The sequence below is a fragment of the Ovis aries genome, chromosome 10, assembly GCF_016772045.2.
Source record: "Ovis aries strain OAR_USU_Benz2616 breed Rambouillet chromosome 10, ARS-UI_Ramb_v3.0, whole genome shotgun sequence".
NCBI classification, from domain to species: domain Eukaryota; kingdom Metazoa; phylum Chordata; class Mammalia; order Artiodactyla; family Bovidae; genus Ovis; species Ovis aries.
Window position 1 is genome coordinate 54,439,039 of NC_056063.1, and position 19,888 is coordinate 54,458,926.

The following is a 19,888-nucleotide window of genomic DNA, read 5'->3' on the forward strand; positions in this document are numbered from 1 at the left end:
CAGTTCAGTTCAGTCGCTCAGTCGTGTCCAACTCTTTGCAACCCCATGAATCGCAGCATGCCAGGCCTCCCTGTCCATCACCAATTCCCACAGTTCACTCAGACTCATGTCCATCGAGTCAGTGATGCCATCCAGCCATCTCATCCTCTGTCGTCCCCTTCTCCTCCTGCCCCCAATCCCTCTCAGCATCAAAGTCTTTTCAATGGGTCAACTCTTCACATGAGGTGGCCAAATTACTGGAGCTTCAGCTTTAGCATCATTCCTTCCAAAGAAATCCCAGGGCTGATCTCCTTCAGAATGGACTGGTTGGATCTCCTTGCAGTCCAAGGGGGAGAGGTTAAATTACTCCTGAGTGAGACTTCCTAGGCACTGATGTCTTCTAAGGAATCAGTTTCAAATTATGCCACTGTTGTTTCAGGCTGGCAGGATTGGACCAGAATTCTATTTAGTAAAATGAGTGGTAACACAATTAATAGCAGGTTGTGCTAGTTCCCTATATTGTTGTAATGCTCGTTTCCTATGAAATTAAATAATCCCGTCTTTGGCTTCTATGAAATATTGAGTTTATTAGGGCAAGCTTTCTGTCCCTATTTAGGGCATGGTCTCCAGCTGAGCATGAACTAGAGGGTTCTATAGAAACTGATTGTTTGCCGCCTACAGAATGATTTGGGGGTCTCAGAGCTCTTTGCATGACTATCCACAACTAATCCATAAATCAATACTGACATTATGATCTGAGGATAATTTTATTGTATTTTATATATTAAAACATAAGCTCCTGATTTTTTTCTTAAAAAATAATACGTTGATCTATCATTTTTGAATTCATGGTGTGGATCCTAATAGCATAAAATTATTTTTAAAATTTGACATTAAATGATCTCTTTTGAGTCAAATGAGAAATGAGTAGCAAAGTTATTGCTTAGAAAACTGCTAGTTTGATACAGCCGGAATTGCGACTGAAGCTGCTGTTGGCTAGAGGTGATCATGAAACCATTTAGAAAACTTTCAGATGCAAAGTTATCTCTTAAAGGGACAAGCTCTATTTCTCTGGCTTGAAGCCAGGCCATGACACTAAGAGCTGGAAAATCTAGGTTCTGTTTATGATTCATTGCTGCCTAATTATCAAAGCAAGTCATTAAGAACCTATGCCATGTCCTGTGGGAATGCTTGCCTCTTCAATATGTGAGTAAGCCAAGTACGACCATGGCTGCTTCATGTTGATGTGTGGCAGAACCAATACAATGTTATAAAGTAATTAGCCTCCAATTAAAATAAATACACTTAAATTTGAAAAAAGAAACTACTGCTTATAATCATCTTTTGGCATGTTGTTTCCCGAAACTTTAATTATATGTGATTTCAAATCTGCCCTTTGAAATTACCGATAGTAATAGGCTCATAATTTTCATTGGCAGTTTTTGTTGTTAAATATTACCTCTGCTTTTAAAATGCATAATTATTCTATATGTGGGGAATGGATCACTCTTGCCACAGTTCCAACCTATGACTTATTGTTTACAATGATATTAAAAGTTTTACTCTTTTCTGCTTCATGATTTTAAGCTTTGACAGAAGCTCACCATTTCTCTTCATCAATACTTACCCTGATTTGTCTTCTCTTAAAAAATGCTTTTTGTCTTCTTTTGAAAAAAATTTGTATTCTATGCTTGCTTTATGGGCTTCCCTGTGGTTCAGATGGTAAAGAATCTGCTGGCAATGCTGGAGATGAGGGTTTGATCCCTGGGTCGAGAAGATCCCCTGGAGAAGGGAATGGCAACCCACTCCAGTATTCTTGCCTGGAGAATCCAATGGACACAGGAGCCTGGCAGGCTACATACAGTCCATGGGAATCACAAAGTTGGACATGACTGAGTGACTAATACATTTGCTTTCTGTTCATGTTGGGGTCCTCCCTATGTGGTTTTATTTATTATGAAAATGCTCATCTATCAGTGCCTCATTTCAGAGGAGTAAGACCCTGTAAAGGACACTTACAACTTTAAATATGACTTTATTTTATGATATTCAAATTATTTTAAATACAAGGCAGGAAATGAGAGGCTCAAGCAGAGCTGTTTTGGAAAGGATGAAAAAGCAAGAGAAAACAAAGGAAAACAGAAGGAGGAGAGAGTGAGAAGACGCAAAGAAGCTTTGGAAACTTCCTCTATCTTTCTAGGGCAAGACCTGGTATCTTTGACACTCTTCTTCTCTGGAGTCCTGTGGGGGAAATTCCATTTTTCTTAAGCAGCCCACTGGGCTTATGAGTGTGCTCAGCCATTGCATATGCTACAGAAGGTGGTCGTATATTTAATGGCCTGTGTCTAGTTAGTTACCAGTTACAATAAAAGGGAACAACCTCTCTCCAGATTCTACCAATTTTGAGATGTTGGAAGAGAGAAGAGTGTGCCTACAGAGTGTGCCTGGCACATGGTAGGGATTTAAGAAATGTCCACTGAGTGAATGAATAACTCAAGGACTGTGAGATGAATAAGGAGTTGTCTGAATCTGGCTGGAGGCTGAAAAGGGCACAGTGCTAGACCATGGAGATGCCAGAGTGAAGTCCTATAGAGACTGGCTCTCGATCTAACCTCACCATCAGTTACACTTAAGCCAATGGCTTTATGATTCATATGGTATAAATAGCGTGATATAGATTGTAAATGTCTGGTTGAATAAGTTCTGACAATTGCATAGAATTTGGTAACCACTACTGAAAAAAATATATAATTGTAATTATTCCAGAAAATTCCCACATGCCCCTTTCTGCTCCCATCTCTGCATCCACTTCTGTAGATTAATTTTCTATCTGGATTTCGTGTAAATGGAATCTGGTTTCCATTTTATAGAAAGAGATGTGTGACTTCAGGAACTTAACAATGATTTTGAAGCCCACCTATGTCATTTTGTGATGAGTAGTCTTTTTTAAATTGCGAAGCAGTAGTCTATTGTATGGATATACCTCAGTTTTTTCATTCATTCTCCTGTGGATAGACATTTGGATTGTTTTCAGATTTGGGCTATTGTGATTAGACTTGCCATAAACACTGAGAACACCATCCCTAAACCCTGATAATCACCAATCAGTTCTTCATTTTGATTCTTTTGTCTTATTAAGAATGTTGTATGAGTAAAACCAGGCTTCCCAGGTGGTGCTAGTAATGAAAAATTCACCTGCAGTACAGGAGATGCACAGGGATGCAGGTTCCATCCCTGGGTCAGGAAGATCCCGTGGAGTAGGAAATGGCAACCCACTCCAGTATTCTTGCCTGGAAAATTCCACATACAGAGGAGCCTGGTGGGCTACAGTCCATGCGGTCACAAAGAGTCAGACATAACTGAGCAACTAAGCAGCAGCATGAGTGAAATCCTACAGTATGTAACCCTTTGGGGTTGGCTTTATCCACTCAGCATAATGCTCTGAAGATTCATTCAGGTCGATGAATGTATCAGTGATGTTCTTTTTTATTGCTGCGTAATATTCCATGGTTAGATGTGCCACAGTTTGTTTAACCATTCAGCAGTTGAAGGACCTAGGCTGACTGCAGTTTTTGGCTCTTGTTAGTAAAGCTTCTATAAATATGTATGAGCTTAAGTTTTCATTTCTCTGGAATAAATTCCCAAGAGTGCGATTGCTGGGTCCTATGGTAGTTGTGTTGCAAGTGTTGTTTTGTAAAAAACTGTCAGACCATTTTTCAGAGCAGCCATATCACTTTCTGTTCCCGCTAGCAATACATGAATAATTCAGTTTCTCCACCCCTTCTTCAGCATGTGGTGTTGTCACTATTATTTATTTTAGGCATGTAGTACTGGAAAAGTGTTCCCAAACCCAATCTGAAAGTATGTGGAGGCTTCTCCACACCAATACCCTGCTGGTGTCCAAGAATTCAGCTCAGTTCTGAAGCTGTCTACCAGACATAGAATCAGATTCCACAGAAAAAGGCCTCCTTCCGAGTAGCTCAGTGATCAAGAATCTGCCTGCCAATGCAGGAGACACAGGTTTGATCCCTGGGTCAGGATGATCCACTGGAGAAGGGAATGGCTACCTATTCCAGTATTCTTGCCTGGAAAATTCCATGGACAGAGGAGCCTGGCAAGCCACAGTCCATGGGATCACAAAGAGTCAGACAAGACTGAGTACACACACACACCCACATGCACAGACACACACACACACAAACCCACAAGGTCATCCTCCCCTTCAGACATCAGCTGCAGGTCCAGATTGTTACCTCTGTTTCTTGCTATAAATCAGAGGTTCCCACAACCTTCTTATTGGGTTCAATTCATTTGCTAAAATGGCTCATAGAACTCTGGAAAACCTATTTACTCTCTAGATAACTGAGTTTTTAAAAAAAGATATTAAAGGATAGGAACCAGTAGCCAGATAAAATGATTCACAGGCTGAGGTCTCAAAAACTTTGGAGAGTCTGTCCTCATGGAGCAGATGGTATTCAAAAGAGTTCTGTTCCCCAGTATGGAAGTTCTCCAAAAAGGGCAGAAAAACTGTCCTTTTGGGTTTCTATGGAGGCTCTGTTATGTAGTCAGGATTGAACAAATCATGAGTCAATGCAATTTATTCATCCTCCAGCCCTTCAGGGAATCATGGGTAGGACTGAAAGTGCCATCTTATGATTTTTCTAATCACAAGGTTGATTCTCCTGCAACCAGGCCTCCACCTTTGGATGGGGAACTAAGGACAAGAGACCAGCTATTATCCCATTGTTCTGATCACTGGGGAGATTTCAAAGGTTTCCCAAGTTGTGAGCTAGGAACTGTGAATGAAGATTAAATATGCATTTTTCCTATAAATCACAATATCATAGTAATGAAACCACATTGTGGTTTTAATTTGCATTTCCTTAATAGTTAATGATGTTGAACTTCTTTTCATGTGTTTCTTTCCCATAAAAATTTCCTCTATGAACAGTTTGTTCTTATCTTCTGCTCATTTTTTGATTGGATTTTTTTTTTTTTTTACTGTTGAGTTTTGAGAGTTCCTTGTATATTCTAGATACCAGTTATTCACAGAGTTTGTGTTTTGCAAATGTTTTTTTCCCAGTTTTCAGCTTGTCTTTTTATCCTGTTAACAGGGACTTCCCCAGAGAAAAGTTTTCAATATTGATGAAGTCTAACATAAATTTGCCTTGGTGTTATGTTTAAGAATATTTTGCCTTAGACCTAGATCCTGAAGAGGTTAGCCTGTGTTTTTTTTCTTTTTCTAAAGTTTTATAATTTTATATTATACATTTAATCTGGTGTCCCTTTTGAGTTAATTTTTGCATAATGTGTAAGATTTCTTTCTTTTCCTTCCCTTGCTGCTGCTGCTAAGTCACTTCAGTCGTGTCCAACTCTGTGCGACCCCATAGTCAGCAGCCCTCCAGGCTCCGCCGTCCCTAGGATTCTCCAGGCAAGAACTCTGGAGTGGGTTGCCATTTCCTTCTCCAATGCATGAAAGTGAAAAGTGAAAGTGAAGTCGTTCAGTCGTGTCTGACTGCAGCCTACCAGGCTCCTCCGTCCATGGGATTTTCCAGGCAAGAGTCCTGGAGTGGGGTGCCATTGCCTTCTCCGTCCTTCACCTACGGATGTCCAATTGTCCTAGCACCATTTGTTAAAAGGCTACCCTTCTTCCATTGAATTGCTTATGCATCTTTGTCAAAAATAAGTTGAGAATATCTGCATGGGTCTATTTACAATTTCTCTATTATTTTATTTTGGTCTATGTGTCTATCTCTCTGCCAATACCAAACTTCCTTGACTGTATAGCTATATTATAAGCTTATAATATAAGCTATGTGAATAGAGCGATTCCTCTTATTTTATTCTTATTTTTCAAGACTGTATTAGCTTTTCTAGCACCTGTGCTTTCCATGTCTAATACAAATTTTAGTACAAGTAAGTTTGCTTACTTGTTGTCTACAAAAACAGAGACAAAATTCTCATGCTGAGATTTTGATAGGCGCGTCAAGCTTACAAATCAGTTTGAAGTGAATGGACATCTATTATGTTGAATCTTTCAATCAATGAATATAGTCCATCGGTCCATTTAAATGTCTCCTTTGATATTTGTCATTTGAGCATTTTAATTTTCAGCATACAGGTTGTATACATGTTTTATTAAGTTTTATTTTATTTGGAGAAACTATATGAATGGGGATTTTTAATGCAGTTGCCCTGTTTCTATCCGACCTTTGTATATAAATGTGTGTTAAGTGGAGGAGGAAGATAGCTTGTCTTTTATTTTGTGGAATCCCAACCTGATGGAGAATACTGAGTCTCCCAGAATTCCTAGGCTCTATGCTACATTTCACAACTAGATAAAATTCAGGGGTTGTTATTTTTGAGGAGTGAGTGAATGTGTTCTATGTATGTGAAGAAAAGAGCACATGGTCTTGAGGTGGCCAAAAAGTGGACTGTGGCAGAAATTGTCTCCTAATATTCTGTTATTTCTTTTTACACAGTAATAGACTTTTTGGTTGGAGAAGGCAATGGTACCCCACTCCAGCACTCTTGCCTGGAAAATCCCATGGACAGAGGAGCCTGGTGGGCCGTAGTCCATGGAGTCGCGAAGAGTTGGACATGACTGAGCGACTTCACTTTCCCTTTTCACTTTCATGCATTGGAGAAGGAAATGGCAACCCACTCCAGAGTTCTTGCCTGGAGAATCCCAGGGACAGGGCAGCCTGGTAGGCTGCTGTCTATGGGGTCACACAGAGTCGGACACAACTGAAGTGACTTAGCAGCAGCAGCAGCAGCAGCAGCAGCAGAAGACTTTTTGGTTAATAATAAAACCATCCAATTTATGATTTCATTTTTCAGCCTCACTTATACCTGCATGTGGTCATGTCTTTAAGCTCTGAACAAGGGGATATGAGTGGATGTTATTATGGAGTTATTCAGCTGTACCCTTAAAGAGAAGTGTAGCTATTATGATTTGTCTTCCTTCCTTCCTGCTATCTGGATTGTGAATGTATGGCTGAGCATTTTTTTATGTGAATGAAGGTAACACTCTTCATTCACATTAAGAAGATGTAAACAATTGGAGGGATATTAAACAAAGAAAATAGAAGGAGCTCACTTCCCTGAATTGTGAAGCTACTGTATCAGACAAAACTGTTTATCGTCAGTTTGGGGTCTTTATACAGGAATGAAATTTGCATTCTAACCTACAGTCTGTCAACCAAGAGATAAGCACGGTTAATATTTTAAGGTGGCACTGAGTAGTCAGTTCTCTGTGTCAGTATCATTATATGGCTGAGATTATATACTCTATTTTTATTTGTACTTGCTTACTTTTTCTAAATAATATGTTGTGACTATCATTATTTGTCTAAAGATGCACATCTATGATTATAGTTTTAAATAATGGCTAGTATTCCAGTATGCACCTACTATAATTTAATTAGTCATTTTCTCAATTTTGGGCAACTTTTGCTATGATAGCTAGCACTACAATAAGTAACATTTTATGTAAGTATTTGACCACATTTCTGCCCATTTCTCTTGAATGGATCATTAGAACTAGTTCTTACTTGAGCAAGAGAATAAGCCTCTTAAAATTGATAAATTGCTTTCAGAAAGTTGTACTAATGTATTTGCCCACAAACTTGTAGGAGAATGTATGTTTTCCTGTTGCCTTACCAAGATAATTAACATTAAAAAATGGTTTTGCTATTCAGACATGTGAAAATAAATCTTATTTTTATTTCAACTTGGACTTTAAAAAATGACTCATGATATGAAATCATTTTTCTCATTTCTTTCCCATAAATTGGCTATTTGTATTATTAAAGGATAAACTGAGGCACAGTATACTTTTAAAGAGTTTATTTGAGCAAGCATCAACTTGAATAGGACAGTGGCAAACTGGATATGGTTTGAAGTGCTTCACCAGCAGGAGCTAAGGATGTGATGACAAGAAAGGGATTGTTTGATTGGCCATAGCTTAAGCAGTTACTTTTTTGGGAAAACCTCCTTGGCTGTTTGTGATTGGTTGTGCTTGATTTTCAATTTCTTAACCTTGAGGCATTTACAGGAATCAGCTCTGGCTTAGATTGGTTTCACTTTGTTTTACTAGGCTGCCACAGTATTAGAGCTACCTCAGTTAATGGCTTACTTGTTTAATTACTTCAACAATATTTCTCATATTACTGTTGATTCTTAGATAATGTTTTCATCATTCAGTTTCCATGAATGCGTCACACATTGAGAATTCTCCTGTATAACTGTATGGCATATGTTTTCCTAATTTGCTCTATGTCTGTTAACCTTACTTTTGAGAAATTAAAATTTCAAACGAAAAAGTAAAGATATACCTCAGAGGTATTGTGGGTTTATTTCCAGACCAGGGCAACGAAGCAAATACCACAATGAAGTGAGTCATATGAATTTTTTGGCTTCCCAGTACGAGTAAAAGTTATGTTTACACTATACTGTAGTTTATTAAATGTACAGTAGCATGTCTAAAAATGCAATGAATATACCTTAAATAATGTCCATAGGGTTGCAAAGAGTTGGACATGACTGAGCAACTGAACTGAACTGAACCTTAAATAAAAAGTACTTTATTAATAAAAATGCAAACTGTCATCTGAAACTTCAGCAAGTTGTAACTTTTTTGCTGGTGAAGGGTCTGCCTTGATGTTGACAGCTGCTGACTGATCAGGGTGGTAGTTGCTGAAGGTTGGGATGGTTGTAGCAATTTCTTAAAATAAGATGACAATGACATTTGCCATGTAGATTGACTCTTCCTTTCATGAATGATTTCTCGAGCATGCAATGCCATTTGATAGTACTTACCCACGATAGGACTTCATTCAAAATTGGAGTCAGGGCTGTTGCTTTATCGACTAATTTTCTGTGATACTCTAAATTTTCTGCTGTCATTTTAACAGTCTTCACAGCATCTTTACCAGTACGTTTCATCTCAAGAAACCGCTTTATTTACTCCTTCCTAAGAAGCAACTTCTCATCTGTGAAAGTTTTATCATGGGAATTATCATCACGGGAATTGCAGCAGTTCAGTCACATCTTCAGGCTCTACTTCTAATTCTAGTTCTCTTGCTATTTCTCCCACCTCTGCAATTACCTCCTCCAATGAAGTCCTGAACCCATTAAAGTTACCCATGAGATTTGGAGTCAATTTCTTCCAATCTCCTGTGGCTGGTGTGATCTTCTATCAAAACCGCTAATACTTTCTCCATATCAGCAATAAGACTTTCATTCATGTGTTCATTGGAGTAGCACTTTTAATTTCCTTGGAGAACTTTTCCTTTGTATTTTCAACATGGCTAACTCTTTGGCACGTGAGACCCAGCTTTGGCCTATTTCAGCTTTGGATATGCCTTCCTTATTAACTTTAAATATTTTCTAGCTTTTGATTTGAAGTGAGCGATGTGAGTCTTCCTTTCACTTGAACACTTGGAAGTCATTGTAGGGTTATAATTATCCTAGTTTCAATATTGAGTCTTAGGGAATAGGGAAGCCCTGGGAGAAGGAGGGTGATTGGGGAATGGCTGGTTAGTGGAACAGTCAGAACACGTACATTTATAGATGAAGTTTGCTGTCTTATGTGGGTATGGCATCCCCAAATCATCACGTCATCATAACAAATATAATAATGATGAAGAAGTTTGAAATATTGGGAGAATTACCAAACTGTGACACAGGAACTTGAAGTGAACAAGTGTTGCTTGAAAAATGACACCTATACACTTGCCTGATGCAAGGTTGCCTCAAACCTTCACTTTATAAAAGATGCAATATCTGTGAAATGCAATAAAAATGAAGGGCAATAAAACAAGGTTTGCCTGTATTTAAAATTTGTTGATGTTTCCTAAGCTCCCGTTAGTTTCCAAGTCCCATTAGTTTCATGGGAAACATTTCTCCCTTCAGAAATAAGATATTCTTTTACATTTTCTTGTATTTTTAAATCCCTTTATGGTTTGTAGATTTCTGAAAGCAACTGAAAATGTATTTCAGTGCATAGTGTGCGGAATCTAAATAGTTGTTTCTATACACATGGTTTTCTCAGTGATGTAATTTGAATATTTCCTTCGCTTTCTATTATTCTAGCTTGCTCCATCACATAGTAAATTTTTACATATACAAAGGTTTATATGAATTATTTATGTTAATTTATCCATTTCTTCTTTAAGTTGTAACAATATTTTTATTAGTTCCTTTGGCAGTCAATTGTCTTAACCACTCAGCCACCTCATCAATTGACTCTTAAGTTATATTTGAAAAAAAATTTTAAGTGTAAAAAAGCAAAAGAATAATATGAAAGTCATTCAGATTCTCACTACCCAGCATTATTGCTTAACATTTTTCATGTTTGTATTGATACAGTATTATTTTAGTGATTTTAGCTTTTTAAAAAAAATTTTTGGCTTTTTAATATTTTATCAGAACTGGTAGGGTAAATTTCACTTCAACTCTTTTTTCCCAGAAGTTTTTTACCTATTTTTCTGGTTTATTCTTTAGATGAACTTTAAAGTCATTTTTAAAAATTCTCTTAAAAATTCATTGAGAGTTTTTTTTAGAATTTTCCTGAATTATAAAATAATTTACAAAGAATTGATATTCCAAAACAGAAGGGCTTCCCTGGTGGCTCATATGGTAGAGAGCTTGCCTGCAATGTGGGAGACCCAGGTTGGATTCCTGAGTTGGGAAGATGTCCTGGAGAAGGAAGTGGCAACCCACTCCAGTGTTCTTGCCTGGAGAATTCCATGCATGGAGGAGCCTGGTAGGATACGGTTCGTGGGATCACAAAGAGTCAGACACAACTGAGCCACTAACACTTTCACTTTTTCATTTTCAACCAGAAGAAAAGCATATTCTCTTATATTTTATATCATCTTTCATATTTCTCAGTAGAGTTTTTGAATCTCACATATTTTGAGCTGGATTATTTCTGGTAATTAATGATTATTTAAAGTTTTGATATCTTTTTCCCCCTTGTGTATCTTCAGATTGGTTATTTCTGGTGTACTTTTGCCTATATATCCTCACATTGGATTTGAGGAACTTAGTTTGGAATTGTTAGTTACCATACCCAAATTATACAGTGGGGTCGGAGAGCGAGATTCATACCCATGTCTTTTTTATTTAAGTACAACTCTCTTTCCATTCTATCATATTTTGACATTTGGCAAAGATGACCTAAAAACTACTGATAAGAGCTAGAGTACAAAATGTTGTGTCGAGTACTGTGGTGGAGAAAGAAGATTGTGAGAACGGGCCTTTTCACTCAAGACACATTTTTTGAAAAACAAAAACGTACTGGAAGATACATGCAATTAATTAAAAAGCAATGAAAGAGAGCAGCACATTTGTTTTGCAATAGTGATGGCTCAGTGGACCTCTGTGAATTGAATGCCTGAAAAGCAACGTGAGCTTTTACTAGATTTCCTGTTTTGTTGTTGCCCACTCAGCCCCAGTTTTGGCTGCTGCGCTTTTCACTGCTTATGCTTATTTTTGTTCTGGTTTCTAGCGCCTGTGGCTGTGTATTCACCAATGTTAAATGAACTGTCTGTATCCTCCAGCTGGTTGCACTGCTTTTTGAGAAATGTCTGTGGTTTTATTGCAACAAGTCCTAGTGAAACGTGGTCCAATTACATAAACTTATTGAATATTATATGAATAACATTGTCACCGCACTGATGTATGTTGCGCTTCACTCCCAGCTCGACTGACAGTAAATAGACATTCCCCCAGACAGAAAAGCTTTCGCAGATGGCTACCTCTGCTCCTCAGCTGCCTGCTGCTCCCTCAGAAAGCTGCCTTGGCTCTACAGCCATGGAAAACTACAGGATAACCAGGATGCTGATGAAGAGTCAGCTTGAAACAGGGTGGAAAGGGAATCATTTATGACAGATTAAAATGTCTTTTCATCTATAGGTATAGGAAGGAGGTGGAGGTTACCATCAGGAGCAAAGTTCATCTGACAGCTTTATAATGAAAAAAAATACAAGACTCCAATTCTCCTGTCTGGAAAATTATATGGACAGAAGAGCCTGGTGGGATGTAGTCCATGGGGGTCACACAACTGAGCACACACTCATGAAGGGCTGGAGGGAGATGGGTTGGTAGCAATAAACAGAGGTAGAAGTAAGAAAAAAGAATGCAAATATCCTAGAGCTTATTAAAACAAGAGTAGTTCTCTCAAAGATATTCAATAATCTCATTAGCATTGAATGAGTTTCTAACTTTTCTTAAGAGATTTCCTTTTTACGGTGACTTTGATTTCTCAAAATGGCCAAAATTCACTGGAAATTAAATCTACTGGGCAAAATTGGTAAATAGAATACAGTTCGGTCACTCAGTCATGTCTGACTCTTTGCCACCCCATGGACTGCAGCACGCCAGGCTACCCTGCCTGTCACCAACTCCTGGAGCTTACTCAAACTCATGTCCATTGACTTGGTGATGCCATCCAACCATCTCATCCTCTGTCATCCCCCTCTCCTCCTGCCTTCAATCTTTTCCAGCATCAGGGTCTTTTCCAATGAGTCAACTCTTTGCATCAGGTGGCCAAAGTATTGGAGTTTCAGCTTCAGTATCAGTCCTTCCAATGAATATTCAGGGCTGATTTCCTTTAGGACCGACTGGTTGAATTTTCTTGAATAACAGAATAAATACTTGGATTTTTGATGATGATTGAAATGTGACCCTGATTGGACAAAACAATTTTTTATTTGAATCTTGAACTGGTCTTAATGACCGTGGAGTTAACCATAATGGCAGCTTCATTGGTTTACAAAAATTTATAGGTTATAATTCCTTAAGTTGCTTTCCTTTTTAAGGTCAAAACTCATCTGTAGGAATACGTTCTAGGTTGCCTAGTTAAATGCCAGTCATATTATCTGTATACCTCTTTCATGTCTTGTCAGGAAATTGTGGGATTAACCAGAGCCCCCTCTGCTGCCAAATTCAGACTGCTTCTCATTTAGTTTGTTTCCTGTCCAGGGGCCTGATAAAACCCATTCATATCATGGTCTAACTCAGTCCCTGATGAAAGAGACAATTTCTGAGTATTAGAATGATTGATTGATTACTTGTTGAACCCCTTGGCCATTTTGGGCTCCCCTAGTGGCTCAGCTGGCAAAGAATCTGCCTGTAATGCCAATGCAGGAGACCTGGGTTCAATCCCTTGGTTGGGAAGATCCTCTGGAGAAGGGAAAGACTACCCACTCTAATATTCTGGCCTGGAGAATTCCGTAAACTGTATAGTCCATGGGGTCACAAAGAGTTGGACATGACTGAGCGACTTTCACTTTGGCCATTTGAGTGGTTTTCTTTTTCTGGAAAATTGTAGCCATTTTATTTCTTGCTTTGTCATAGTTTGATAAAACCCAAATTTACATTTATTATCTTAGGTGATTTCTATAAAGAACTTAGAGAGACCTTTTAAAGTGATTTGAAGAAAACATTAAAGGGTTTACTCAGCTCAGCTGAAAGCAAAAAGCAATCTGGGCTCTTGGATTATGAAATCCAGTTATCCAGTGATAACTGTGAACTAAAGAGATGCACAATGTGAGAGTTGCGAGTTTTAAAGTTTTATTTGGGGCAAATTTTATTTGCACCCTTGGAGACAGCTCCTCAGATGGCTCTGAGAGACTGCTCCAAAGAGACAGTTGGGGAAGGTCAATATATAAGATTTTGGTTAAGGGGGAGTTCAGTGCAGTCAGGGCTTACTTTGCAAAAGATTTTCTACTAGTCACAAGGAGCTGAGGTCACCGTGAAGGATTTAATGCTTTTCTAAAATTTGAAGAGATGCAATGATTGGAATCATGAAATCAGTTCCTGAACATATTTAACTATCTAAAGACCTGTTCCACCAGTTTCCCTGGAGCACAGAGTGCCTCACTTTCCAACCTGAATTCCCCCCAGGCAGTGTTGAAAGTCAGTAGCTGCAGCAGCACGCATGGAGAGGCAGATGGCAAATGCCCTTTTTTTCTGACTCAATGTTATGACTTAGGAAGCCAAAGCTTCGTGGCTCAGGATCTCAAGTAATAAGTAGTAGAACTCAGCTTTAAAGTCATGTCTTTCTAACCACAAAGCCTGTTTTATTCTTCTATGCCTACTTGATTCGTTGACCATTATGGTGGGCCTTTTTTGTTGTTGTTTTACTTTTTGGCTATGCCCAGAGGCCTGCGGGATCTTAGTTCTCCAACCAGCCCTGGAAACCGTGCCCCCTGCATTGAGCCCAGAGTATTAACCACTGGACTACTAGACAAGTCCCTCCAAATGTAGAAGTGATATGAAACATAAAACACAAATATAATCTAGGTTTGGGGCCCCGAAAAGCAAAGTAATGAAAAGAGACAGCATTGGCCTGCTGCATACAATAGCCCATGAAGTCAGTTGATGAAAGAATAAACACATTTCATAGTCATCGTTTTGCGCAATCCAAAATATGTGAGGGAGGTTATCTTTACACAACATTACAGCCTTTGATGTTCCTGTTCACTGTGCCATTTTGACTTTCTGAGGCAACATTTACTGTAGAGTCTGTCTCCCTTTGAGGGTTTTCTTTCAGATCAAAAAAGATAAGATAGAGTAGCATGGATGATTTTGGTATGTGCCTGGCTCCTCTCTGAGACAGAAATGTTTGCTTTTCTACAGTAAGGTCACTGGGAGACTAGCTCTGCACGTAGAATTTCAAATATAGCCTTTGTACTCCACTTCTCTTGGTTAATTTACATATTGTTGCTGTATCACCTGTTAGTGTTGCAGAGAACAGATATTCAAGTACAGTAGGAAGTTTATGGTTGCCCGATGACAGGAGCTGTTTATAATAGACAGAAACCTAGATCAAAGTTAGAAGGTTTTCTTCTAAAATTCTTGTCCCCTTTCTCATTTAAACCGATTTTGAAAATATCAAGAGAAGTTTTTTTCTTTACATCATCTTTCATGATAATATTGTTTGTCTCTTTCCTTTCCTTTCCACTTTTTTAAAGCTTATTTTGTAATATCTTGCCACACTTGATTGTTAAATTGTTTATTTGATCACCCATGCCCCCCTTAGATCATAAGCTCTCTCTGTCTTGTTCAAAACCGCATGCTCAGCACAGAGTCAAGCACTGGACACTCATGAACTATTTGTAGAATTAGTGCATGCTTATTTATTTATTTAATTTTTAAAAATTATTTTAAATTGGAGGATAATTGCTTTACAATGTTATGTTGATTTCTGCTGCACATCAACATCTGTCAGCTGAAAGTTAAAGTGTTAGTTGCTCAGTTGTGTCCAACTCTTTTGCTACCGCATGGAGGATAGCCTGCTAGTCTCTGCTGTCCATAGAATTCTCCAGGGGATCTTCCTGAGCCAGGGATTGAACCTGAGTCTCCTGCATTGCAGGCAGATTCTTTACTGTTGTGTTAACTGAGTGATTAACTTCCTTTTTTTCTTTTTTTTAAACTGGATCACTAATATTTTCCCCTCAGTATTCAACCAGATCATTTTGAATAGTGGTATCTTTTTCTTGCAATACAATAATTTGATATGTAAATACATTTTGTGAAGAACATATAAAAAGACTAAGATAAGCTAAGAAATTGGACAGGAAAGGTGTTCTCACGAATGCAGTTATCAGCACCCTTTTTCCCCTATGGTTTCAGAGAGATTGACTCTTCTACTTGGACTACCCCCTGCAGCTGCTTGCCCGTGGGGACTCTGGAAGCATCCAAAATTGTGCAGTGGCTAAGTTTGCTGAGAAGTTGTTGCCCATGGAAGACTGAGGGGCAGTGCTGACTTTGGCTGCAGTGCAGCTAGAATTTATGTAGATTTTAGCATTGTAATCTAGATGCTGCTCACAACTTTAGAAAGACACAAGTTTAAGAGAAGGGGCCAACCAATACAAAGGATAAACCTACTACTCTTTTTTAAATTAGAAAAATACGGGGCATACTGAAGATAATGTAGATTCTTAGAAATCCATCTTCATCAGTTTTTATTTAACTTTCCTTTCACCTATTTCCATCTTTATTTCAAGTCTCTCTCTCTCCTTTTTTTTTTGATAGAAAAGAAAAAACAGAATGCAGAAAACATAGAAAAATTTGTTACTTTTAAAATTTTTTCTCTGAAATAATATGAAGTATCTACTTATAGTAAAAGATTGACATAGATGAGTTGCTCAATAGTGTTGGACTCTTTGCAACCCTGTGGACAGTAGCCAACTCCTCTGTCCATAGGATTTCCCAGTCAAGAGTACTGGAGTGGGTTGCCATTTCCTCTTCCAGTAGCCTAAAATAAGTCAGGTGTATTCCTCAATAGGAATATTATAATATAAGTCCATTTAATTCAATTTGACAAATATTTGTTGGGTTTCTTTATGGGCAATGAAACATGTTCCATATAAATATACTAAGCATTTAAGTAAAACCGAAAGTGAGACCAATTGTTCAAACCATATGTAGAAAAAGTGAACACAAAAATATGTAGATAATGTTTTTTAAAAATTCTAGGTAGAAAACTGAGAGCTTTATGGGATCTTACTTTATTTTTACTTAAAAAATTCTCTCATTTAGTGCCTGTAATTCTATTTTTCTTCCAAAGTTTGCCAGCTAAATACATGAGCTGCAAACCCTGTGGACCTGAGATACTTGGAAAATACCTAGGATGATAAAATTTCACAGTTTGGATCTTCCATTTCCTTAGGCAAGTGATTTTTCTTGTGTTTCCAGTTTCCACTGATGAGTCTAGAAAAATTTGAGAAAGAAATCTTCAGAGTTTTTTTTTTTTTTTAATCAACTTACAAAACAAAAACAATTTTGCCCAGTGTATTAGAATAGTAGCTTCCTTATAATTTCTTGGCAAGTTAAGTGATCAGAAAGAAAAGTGATAGGAAATACTTACTTTTGTTCACTTTAAGGACAAAAACAAAACAAGAATAACAAACATTCACTATTCTGAGAAAGTAAAAGGAGGTTACCATTCTTGATATTAACAAGGAGAGCTTGTTAATATCATGTGGCATTCGTAATCTCCAGTTATTTGATATATTTGAGAGATGAAAGAGCCAAAGGCTGAAAAGTTGGGAAGTAGTAATTTTGTACAGATGCATAAAACCATCATGACATTTGGGGAACACACAGTTAGTCAGACTCAGTCGGTTGAGGTTTAAGACCATCTCATTCTTTGCCTATCATTGCTGGGTTCACCAAAATCTGATCAAACAGAAATAGTCTTGGGAATACATGGTTAGCCCAAGCTAGGTAGAATGTCTAGGAACATAGTGGGCATAAAATGAATGTGTTCATACAGTAATGCCTGTGTGGCTGAATTGAGAACAAGTTTGGTTAGATGAGAATGGCTGTAATAAAAAAATGAAAGAACAATGCTTGCTTAATCTAAGTTAAAGGGTAGAGGGAGCTGCTACTTATATATTGTGATTTGAAGTCTGCTGGATTTTTGTTCAGGGCCATTAGCTGGAACTTCTTTCAGATTACACTACTGAAACAGCCTAAGGCATTGGAATGCAGAAATGGTAAGTTTTAATGTTGTGTCTGAGATCTGAATTAGAGGGTGCCATTGGACAAGGCAGGCCTGAACAAAGTATTTCTGTGCCAAAGACAATTGGCAGCATATATAGGAGACTTCCCTGGTGGCTCAGATGGTAAAGCGTCTGTCTACAATGCGGGAGACCTGGGTTCAATCCCTGGGTCGGGAAGTTCCCTGGAGAAGGAAAAGGCAACCCACTCCAGTACTCTTGCCTAGAAAATCCCATGGACGGAGGAGCCTGGTGTCCATGGGGTCGCAAAGAGTCAGACACGACTGAGCGACTTCACTCACTCACTCGCTCATAGAGGCCTATCAGATAGACTTCCAAACAAACAGGGGCGCTGCAAGAGATTCTGGGGACAATAGGGGGAACTGCCTTATTTAAATAGTTCTAACTGGAACAAGAAATTTTAATTCTACATTGTAGACTCTGCAAATGCTTTAGAACTCATACTGGTTTCAACACATATTTTGACAAAACAGCAACATTTTAGTTTGTCTTCTATTTTCCTTTAAAAAATTGGTTGCCAGACAAATATCATGTGATGGCAGTTATATATGGACTCTAAAAACATAATAGAAATGAACTTATTTACAAAACAGAAATAGACTCATCGACATGAAAAACAAATTTGAGATTACCAAAGAGGAAAGGGAGTAGGGGATAAACTAGGAATTTGGGATTGTAGATACACACTGCTGCTGTTGCTGGTAAGCTGCTTCGGTAGTGTCTGACTCTGTGCGACCCCAAAGACGGTAGCCCACCAGGCTCCCCTGTCCCTGGGATTCTCCAGGCAAGAACACTGGAGTGGGTTGCCATTTCCTTCTCCAATGCATCAAAGTGAAAAGTGAAAGTGAAGTCACTCAGTCGTGTCTGACTCCTAGCGACCCCATGGACTGCAGCCCACCAGGCTCCTCCGTCCATGGGATTTTCCAGGCAAGAGTATGGAGTGGGCTGCCATTGCCTTCTCCATAGATACACACTTCTATGTATAAAACAGATAAATAACAAGGACCTACTGTTTAGCACAGGGAACTATATTAAATATCTGTAATAAACAATAATGGGAAGGAATCTGAAATACATATACGTATGTGTGTATATATGTATATATACACATATACATACATGCTGCTGCTGCTGCTAAGTTGCTTCAGTCGTGTCTGACTCTTATCGACTCCATAGACTGCAGCCCAGCAGGCTCTTCCATCCATGGGATTTTCCAGGCAAGAGTACCGGAGTGGGTTGCCATTGCCTTCTCTGATAAACATACGTATATACATATATATAACTGAATCACCTTGTTGTACATCTGAAACATTGTAAGTCAATAATACTTAAAAAAGATTTGCTTGCTATTTGCAATAACATGAATGGACCTCATGGGGATTATGCCAAGTGAAATAAGTCAGAGAAAGACAAATACTATCTGTATGATGTCTTATATGTGGAATGTGGAATCTAAATACATTAATACATGATAAAAATGTAAATATATATTCTATATAAATATATATTATTATATTCCACATGTAAAAACTTTATGTATATGAAACCATGCTCACAGGCACAGACAACAGATTGGTGTTTGCCTGAGGTGGGGGATAGTGGGTGGGAGATATGGGTAAATTACTTTTAGTTTTGTTTTTAGCTTAAATACATTAAATTTATTTTAAAAATCAAACATAAAACAAAAGGTTGTCATGGCTTCATATTTTATCATAGGCTAAAACCAATTTATTCTAAATAGCATCTTGAAAATATATCCGGATGGTTTTAGCAAATGTATATTGACCTTTATAAAACTGTTTTGGTACCGAGATTGATTTCTTTTTTAATCACATATTTATTATTTTTTTCCCCCAGGTATTTTATTTATTTATTTTTTCTTTTAATTTTAGTTTTTTATTTTTTAAATTTTAAAATCTTTAATTCTTACATGCATTCCCAAACATGAACCCCCCTCCCACCTCCCTCCCCATAACATTTATTCTCCACTTTAAGACTTGCTGATTGTGCTTGCTTTGGCAGCACATGTACTAAAATTGAAATGATACAGAGAAGATTAGCATGGATCCTGTGCAAAGATGACATGCAAATCCATGAACCATCCCATATTAAAAAAAAAAAAAATCCTGCTGGCTTTAGAGTTCTGAGCAGCGCTAGTCCTGTGAGGCTTCTGTCTGCCAGCTCTGTTCCTAACCATCTTGTCTTGAACAGGAGACTTTTGGAACATGTAAACAAATGATGAAGTACAAACAGATTTCTATGTCTCTCTTATCTTTTTCAATCTCTCTTTCTCTCTCACCTTAGCTCCTAAATAATATATCCAATGCTGGGTGTAAGTAGTCACACAAGAAATATTCATTTTTTAATCTTTT

At 38.0% G+C, this 19,888-nt stretch overlaps 1 non-coding gene across 1 annotated transcript; it reads left to right on the forward strand.

Annotated features, from left to right (window-relative positions):
• Positions 1-19,522: 19,522 nt before the first annotated feature.
• On the forward strand, positions 19,523-19,629 carry LOC114116744 (U6 spliceosomal RNA). Its single transcript, XR_003590571.1, has one exon. It is a non-coding gene; the product is annotated as a U6 spliceosomal RNA (small nuclear RNA).
• Positions 19,630-19,888: the final 259 nt, after the last annotated feature.